This window comes from Palaemon carinicauda, chromosome 19, assembly GCF_036898095.1.
Source record: "Palaemon carinicauda isolate YSFRI2023 chromosome 19, ASM3689809v2, whole genome shotgun sequence".
Lineage (NCBI taxonomy): Eukaryota > Metazoa > Arthropoda > Malacostraca > Decapoda > Palaemonidae > Palaemon > Palaemon carinicauda.
The window spans coordinates 103016137-103025142 of record NC_090743.1 but is presented as its reverse complement, the minus strand read 5'-3'; positions in this window follow the sequence as shown (position 1 = coordinate 103025142).

The window sequence follows — 9006 nt, the reverse complement described above, 5'->3', positions numbered from 1 at the left end:
TTCAGGGGAAAATATGATGATAATTTGTGTGACTTGTGCAAAGAGGAAGAAGACACTACCGAACATTTATTTGTATGCCCAAAATTAGGACAGCTAAAGAATATAGAAATAAGTTTAGGTACGCTGAGAAATCCTAGCAGGGATCTGGCTGCATTTATAGGTAGGACAATGCATATAAAAGAAGAGTTTAAGAACTCCTACGGGCCAACCAAGGGAAAGGCCCGTGCCAACAACAAGTGTTGGCTTTAATACCCCAACAACAACAAGTCCAAACTGATTACCACAATAGGTTGCCAAAACTGATGATAGCAAGGTGTTATCCTATCTAATTTCAAGGTAGAAGGGAATAAAAGTAAAGATTGAGAACCTCATTATGATATTAATTTATTTAAGGCACAGGTGATATAAACTTAATAACAAGAATAAGAATAAGCTTAGAAAGCTTTGCACCTATCTATAAAGAGATAGAGTGCCCGCAAACTTATTTTGCGGAGTGAGCAATAAGGAACCAGGAACCAGGAAGCGCAAACAAAACAATGCAGGCTAGGTGACGTGTGTTCTAGGAAAACAATGATAAAGGATTTACTTTATTATTCCAATTATTTTGAATTTATAAGGCTACAGTAATATCATCATCTTTACATAACCTATATTTCATAAGATACCTGGTGTTGCAAAAGCTAGCCTAGGCTATACACCAGTGGTTCCCAGCCGTTTTCCTGTCATTTCCCCCTGCACCCAGTGCAACCCTCCAGATTTCCCCTTTCATGTGTATGAGGGAAAAAGTAGTTGAAACACACTGTGACGACTTACTAATTTATTTTTCCATTATACAAATATACTGATAAACAAATAGTTAGAGTAAAATGGATAGAGAGCGGTTAGTAACAACTAACCGCATAGATAGAGCTATGCGGTTAATTGTTACTAACCGCTCTCTATCCATTTTACTCTGTAACTATTTGTTTATCAGTATATGGGGAGCGGCTTGTAGCAAAATAAAAAGACTTTTGTTTATTCTTCTACTTCAAAATTGAATTAGTGAGAAGGTTGAGGCTGCTTCTTGTGCACCAGTGTATCAATATCAGGGCTCGTTTTGGCATCTGATATTTTTTTAGTTAGTAGGTAGCGTAATTGTTTCCCCCCTGTAGCTTCAAATTTCCCCCCAGGGGGAAATTTCCCCCAGGTTGGGAACCACTGCTATTCACAGATGGTTTTATGATTGGGCAGTCGTCTTATACTACCGATATGAGATAAATTCATAAAAATTTGCTCTAATTTTGTACCTCGTCTTATATAAAGGTCTCCTTATATGCGAAAATATACGGTATTTTCCATTCTTCTTTTTAACTTTTTCTATTTCACATAAGGAGGCAATCTGAAAAGTTTGCAAGATGTGGCAGTGTTCTCTTTTAAGTGTCTGTTCAGTCTTTCCTCTCTTCAAAATGACAATTACAGTCTTCTCATATTCAGTAGACCACAAGGCAGCACAACTTGCTATTTGTTCTTCCATGACTAAAGATTGAAGAGGTTATAGAAGATACTTTGAAAATGCCATCATATATTATGTTAAAAGTGTTTGTATTACAACACTTAATAAAAGACTTTAAAACAACTTTTTCTGGTTTAACAACTATTTTGGAACAAATTTTAAAATTTATGCATGAAACTGCCCATTTCATGAAATGGGCTAACCACTTGCCCATTTCATGAACTGGGCAAGTGGTTTGCTCACTTCATGAAATGGGCAATTTCACAGATTGGGTGTAACATATATATATATATATATATATATATATATATATATATATATATATATATGTGTGTGTGTGTGTGTGTGTGTACACACAAAAGAGAGAGAGAGTGCCATCCAACCTCCCTTTGGACATGATTTCATTGTCGTTGTTTATTATGGAAATAAAAATGACTCATTAACGTCCACAACAGAAAGCTAATGAATATTCAGAGTTTCAGATTAGTTGGATAGTTCTTGAGAGAGAGAGAGCGAGAGAGAGAGAGAGAGAGAGAGAGAGAGAGAGAGAGAGAGAGAGAGAGAGAGAGAGAGAGAGAGAGAGAGAGAGAGAGCGCGCCATGGCACATGCCATTAATTCGAAGTTCCAAACTTTTTTGGCTGCTTCGTACGGTCCAACAAATAATCCGCCCTAGTAATATTGGTCCTGATTCGGGAAAATTAATTTCTGGTAAACTAATTTCCGCACTGGGCGAAAACCTAAGGAGTTTAGGGAAAATACAATGTTGCTAAACAATGTGTTTTTATAAAGCGCTTAATGCCTTTTATCCGATAATAATGATGCAATTGTCGTTGTTTATTATGGAAATAAAAATCACTCATTAACGTCCACAACAGAAAGCTAATGAATATTCAGAGTTTCAGATTAGTTGGATAGTTCTTGAGAGAGAGAGAGAGAGAGAGAGAGAGAGAGAGAGAGAGAGAGAGAGAGAGAGAGAGAGAGAGCGCGCCATGGCACATGCCATTAATTCGAAGTTCCAAACTTTTTTGGCTGCTTCGTACGGTCCAACAAATAATCCGCCCTAGTAATATTGGTCCTGATTCGGGAAAATTAATTTCTGGTAAACTAATTTCCGCACTGGGCGAAAACCTAAGGAGTTTAGGGAAAATACAATGTTGCTAAACAATGTCTTTTTATAAAGCGCTTAATGCCTTTTATCCGATAATAATGATGCAATTCAATAGGAAACATTTATAAAAATGAGTAAAAGATTTTTTTGTTTTGTTTTGTGGGAGGGGTATTATCTACAAATCATAATCTCTGGCGAAAAACAAACGATTAATCTCCTCAAACCCAAACTTAACATCTGAGCTACTAATTGACGTCATTGAGAACAGACCAGTAAAATTCTGTTGCATGAAAATGATTTTATGAAAAAAAAACAAACTTTATTGCTGTTATGTATCTTGGTATGAGGTTGGCATATTGCCTCTTCTTTTAGATTTCTATTCATTTCGGACGTAGATGTGTTTTGGTTTGAAAGCCTTTGAAGGATAATGTTCTTCAATGGTTAATTGTAGAATTTAAAGGAAGGATATTAAGATAATTTTATCACTGTGAAACAATTTCAACATATGAATGTGTACCAGGGGCGTTTAAACGGAAATATAAGTAATACTTCTCATCAAACGTTTGTTTAAGGATATATTAATGTTTTAAATCTTTACAAAAATACTAGATCAAGATGTTCTATAATACTCGTATTGTCGAAAAATGTCTGCCAAATAATTTCAAAATATCACATCTAAATGTTCGCTAGATATAATGTCCAAATGTTTGCCAAACATTATGTACAATATTCTTTCTAAATACTCGCTAAGTATTACGTCCAATAACATGAACTCTAAAAGGATAAAATTCTTAGTGTACATCTCTGAACCAGATAACAATTGTGCAAAATAATGACGACCTGTTGCTCGTATTAAACTCAATCCAGGGTTTTGCATTTCGAATTTCAGGCAATATTTGGAAGGCTGTTCAGATACTGCAATGTTTGGGCTGTTTAAAATTCGTTATGCCAATTCATTACATCCGGCTGAGATTATTGAATTTACAATAAGTAACCTGCAGGAATTAACAACGTAAATTTTGTCTCGTGTTGCATATTGCTTTGAAACTGCATGCAGTAGCACGAGCATAATACATTCAATTTTATGACTACGCAAGCATCAGTGTTTGTGCAAGAGAAACACCAAAAGCTACTTCCATATAAGATAAATTAAGACTGGATATGGAGTGTTTTTATATAACAAGGATGATATAAAGAACAGCTGGAAAAAAAATATTAACACCAGTTAAATGAAGGAAGTCTTAGAAATTTATTTGGAGATTGATTCCAGAACTTTGGTATGGCAGGCTATTAACCAGAGGAATAAAAATGGCACTTCAAGATTTACAAGCCGCTCATGAATGGCAGCGTCGTCAATGACCTTAGATGTAAGGATGCCAGAAAACCTCAAATCAGTCTATCAATCAATCATGCATGGCAGAGGCAAGGGGTAGTGACAATGCACAAGCTAGCTGGACAGTGCTTGTCAGCCCCAAAATCCCCTCTCCACCCAAGTAATGACCAGGGAGGGCCAGGCAATGGCTGCTGATTACCCAACAGGTAGACGTTCGTTCGTTCGATTTAGATTGCCTTGCCTTATTTAAGACCTATATTTTCCAGCAAAACCCCCATCTTTAGCTCACTCTAACCCTAGTCCGTCAGATCACGAGGCAGGGAGGTTTCGAATAGGCCGCCACAATAGGACCGGATGGAATTATGGCAGATGTTTGATAATAATAATAATAATAATAATAATAATAATAATAATAATAATAATAATAATGATAATAATTATATTAAAGACGTGGGTAAGAGCCTAGAAGAAGAAGGAATAGGCATGCTATGTGACCTAGGAAAGATAATATTATCAGGAAATAGACATCAAAATAATGGAGAGACAGCTTTATTGAGCCTTATTTATATATAGAATTGTGATGACCAGGGTATGTGCAAACTACAAAGAAATAACACTAATGTCTCATACCAAAAAATCTACGAGAAAATTAATGGGTCAAAGAACAGTTTAATTTCTCGCTTGGAAGAGGAACGATAGATCTATTTTTTTTCCTGCGATAGAAAAGGAATAACAGACAGGACTGCATAATTATATTATTATTATTATTATTATTATCATCATCATCATTGATATAATTTTATTATTATTATTATTCAATCAGGATCCAGGATTCCTTCCTACCTCTCAGCCTGGGAGGCCGAGCCGAGCTCGTCGTACATCTGCCACCCGAACTTACAACCTCCGCTCGACCAATCAAAATTCGAGGCCCCTCTCTACGAACCAGAGCCGGTATATATAAGGACCCAGATCTAGCCAGAGCCTCACTTCTCGCCTGAAGACGGAACAAGCTGTTCCGAAACGCGTCGCAACCCACTCCTGACTTTACCTGTAATTTTCGAGTATTACTTGTACTTGTATTAATTACATCCAGCCTTAACCTGATTTGTATCCTTCACCCTGATGAGCTTCGCCAACTTGCTAGCTGAATGTAGCAATCCTGAAAAAAGAATTGTCCGAAGAATCGAGAAATTGGACAAGAAATTGAATTCTGCCGATGCAGCCATAGTATTGAATTTTGCCGATGCAGCCATAGTATTTAACTCCACCTGTTTGAAGGAGGGTCTCCTACCAAGATATTATTATTATTATTATTATTATTATTATTATTATTATTATTGTTACAAGCTAGGCTATAACCCTAGTTGGAAAAGCAAGGTGCTATAAGCCCAATGGAATTAAACTACAAGAGGAGAATAAACAATAAAAATAGAATATTTCAGAAACAGTACCAACATTATGAGTGCAGATCTTTCACTCATAAACTATAAAAACTTAGAATAAAAAAGAGGAAGAGAAATAAGATAGAAAAGCATGTCCGAGTGTACCCCCAAGTAAAAGATCTCTAATCAATTACAGTGGAAGGCCTTAGTACTGAGGCTATGGCAATACTTAAGACCAGAGAAAAATGGTTTCATTTTGGAGTGTCTTTCTCCTAGAAGAGCTGCTTACCATAGCTGAAGAGTCTCTTCTACCCTTTCCAAGAGGAAAGTAGCCACTGAACAATTACATTGCAGTAGTTAACCACTTTAGCAAAAAAAAATTGTTTGATAATCTCAATGTTGCCAGTTAAATGAGGCCAGAGAAAATGTGGTAAGGACAGGCCAGACTATTCGTGCATAGACAAATTGAGCCTTAACCATAGAGAGGGCTCCAATGTAGTACACTCTGGCCAGTCAAAGGGCTTAATAACTATCGGGTGTATCTCAACGAGTGGCTGGTGCCCTGGCCAACCTACTACCTAGCTCTGGAAAAGGCATATAATAGAGCCCCAAACTTAAAGGTTTTGGAGATGTATGCAAGAGAAAGGACTATTGGAGAAGTATGTTAGGTTGGCCCAAGATATGTATGAAGGAGAAAAATCTCGGGTTTGATGCAGTGCTGGGTTGATTTCTTATCAGTAAGACTTGGTTCACACCAGGGATCTAATTCAAGCCCATATCTTTTTTTCCTGAATCTGGATGTGTTATCTTAAGGAATAAGATATCATTCCCCGTGGTGCATGTTGTTTACTAAGGATACCGGAATTTGTCACATCAACAGAGGGGTAGTTGCTTTAAAGCTAGATAAATGGAAGGAAATACGGGAAGACAGAGGAGTAAATAGTAGTAAAAACTAAAGACTAAATGCCAATGTCTTAGTCAAGATCAAGACTCCGAGATTGGTGTGTCAGGGACAAGGTAGCTAAAGGGTCAAGTTAGCTAATGATGAACTTTTGGATGTACTGTATAAATAACACACACAGTTCAGGCTATATGGAAATTATTTATTGAAGAAATTTGTCAGGTGTGTTTTGAGACAGCAGGATCAATGTAAATGTGAAAGGAAGAGTATAGAAGAAAATAGTAAGACTAGTGTACAAGCGAGCAGTTAGGTGATAACCGAGAGACCGCGTAATTACAAGCCATTCCAAGCAAGAATGGCACAAAAATTCAAACACAATGATTCAAGTACATACAGGAATAGACAGGTTATCAGTACGAGGGGAGAGTGATAACAATGTACAAAAAACAAAAATACTGTTATAGTGTGCGAGCGTGTGTGATACATGTGTCTTGCATGGCTCTCAACCCCCCTAAAAAAAGGCATTCATGTGAAAGAGGGCACCCTGCTCTGAAGAGGGCAATGTAGCTTGGTCATCTTGTAGGAGATATGCAGGTTTGAGGCAATCAATGGAGACCCAGTCTTCTTTGTGATGAACGTTCAGTAAGAACGCCTTCATTGTTCGACGGATCACTAGGAAATGGCCTGTGATAGGGGTCATTAGAGATGGCCTACTGGTGTCGTTGCGTATGAAAACATGCGATGCCTTGTGCAAATCTGTCAGTGTGCGTTGCTTTGCTGAGGGTTTGTAATTCTTGACGGCATGGAATAAATTTGCCCCACAACCTGACGTAGGCACTGGAGATTGTCAGAGGAGGCTGCAGACGAAAAAAATTTGGCTGGGATGACCAACGGATCCCCATACATCATTTCAGCTGCTGAGACATCCCGGGTGTTTTTAGGAGTGGTCCTTACTCCCAAGAGGACGCAAGCAAGCTGGGTAAACCATTTGGAGTCCTTGCAGCGGGACATTAAAGCTGCTTTGAGGGTACGGTGAAAACGGTCAACCATACCGTTGGCTGCAGGGTTGTATGTGTTTGTTTGATGAAGGTTGATACCCAGGAGATTCGCTAATGATGTCCACAACTGAGAGGTAAAAGTGGTACCCCTGTCAGGAATAATATGCTCAGGGATACCAAATCTCACTATCCATCCTGAGAGTAAGGCCCAGTACAGACTGTGATTTATGTATCAGCCTCGTGGTGCAGTGGTGGTGTTGAAAAAAGTGCCAAGCAGCCAAACTGTAAATGCAACACTTCATTTCTTTTCATGTGCTAGTTGCCCAGTTGCAGTTCAGCCTCCTTTGAGAAAGGATGTATGCCAATGATTTACTCTACTGAGAAACTCTACTATTATTATTAAAATAAAAAAAAAATTATCATTAAAAGTATTACTATTATTATGATTAGAATAAAATGAAGTGTTGATCTTTGTCCATTCAATGAGGGACAGTGAGTTGGCCATTACAGCTGGAGAGCTGAGCATACGTCTTTCCCCGTTGAATGCTACTTCAACACTGAACACCGCAACAGAAATCGTGCCGGCCCATCAACACTGTGGTGCGGTTACATGTTGAAAAAGTAGTTTTTCAACACATCCACTCAACACATCCATTGTCTTTACTGGGTATAAGGCAGATGTACACCATGCGGTCGTTGGAGTTTCCATGGGAATTGCTTCAGGCCAATGAGCGGAGTAGTCAAGGATGGTAAAAGGGTAACGATGTCCTTGTGATGTGGGTAGGGGACCTACAACATCAACGTGAATGTGGGCCAAGCACTGCTAAGGGTGAGGAAAAGTGCCCACACCTTAATCCGTGTGTTGATGTACTGTTAAGGTTTAGCATGAAGTACAGGGGTAGACCCAGTCCTTAGCATCCTTAGTAATGCTATGCCAAATGAACCTTGTCTTCAGAAGCAGTGCAGCAGAACAGCACGAGGGATGGAAAGGCCATGAATGAAATCAAACGCCTGTCGGCGCATGGGAGAAGGTATCCACGGTCTAGGTCTACCTGTAATGACACCACAGAGGAGAGTGGCGTTGGAGTCGTCCAGAGGGACGTTTTCCCAACAGAGGGATGTAGATCAAACTTCATGCTATCAAGTGAAGGCATGCACCAGATGCATGTGGTCCGCACGAATGATGAAAGGCGTACAATACGTGGTCGAAGGTAGAGTAGCCGAATTCCACCTTGGATAGTTTCCTACTGTAGAAGGCCAATGGGTGGGGTGAGCCGTTGACCAACTGCTCAAGGACTTCCCCAATAGTGACGTCACTGGCATTGGTGGAGAGAAGGAGAGGTGTATGTGGCACGGGAAAAGTAAGAGCAGCAGCGATCAATAGGGCATTGCAGAAGGCCGCTTCTTGAAGGGAACCACACTTCAGGTGTTTTGGCTTACCCTTGAGGGAAGCGTAGAGGGGGGCAAAAGTGGCAGTGATGGCTGGCAGGAAACAGTGATAATGGTTGATCATGCCCAAGAATTCTTAAAGTGCTTTGATGGACTAGGGCATGGGAAAGTTCTGAACAGCTACTACCTTCTCAGGGAGGGAGTGCACTCCTTCAGGAGTCATGCGGTACCGTAAGAATGATACTTCGTTGGCGGCAAAGGTACACTTGTTGTACATGACTACAAGACCGTTCTGTTGTAGACGGTTGAGCATGATGAGGAGATGACGGAGGTGTTTTTCTTTGGACGAAGAGAACACAAATATGTTGTCCTCATAACATTCACGGAAGTGGAGGTCCCCTA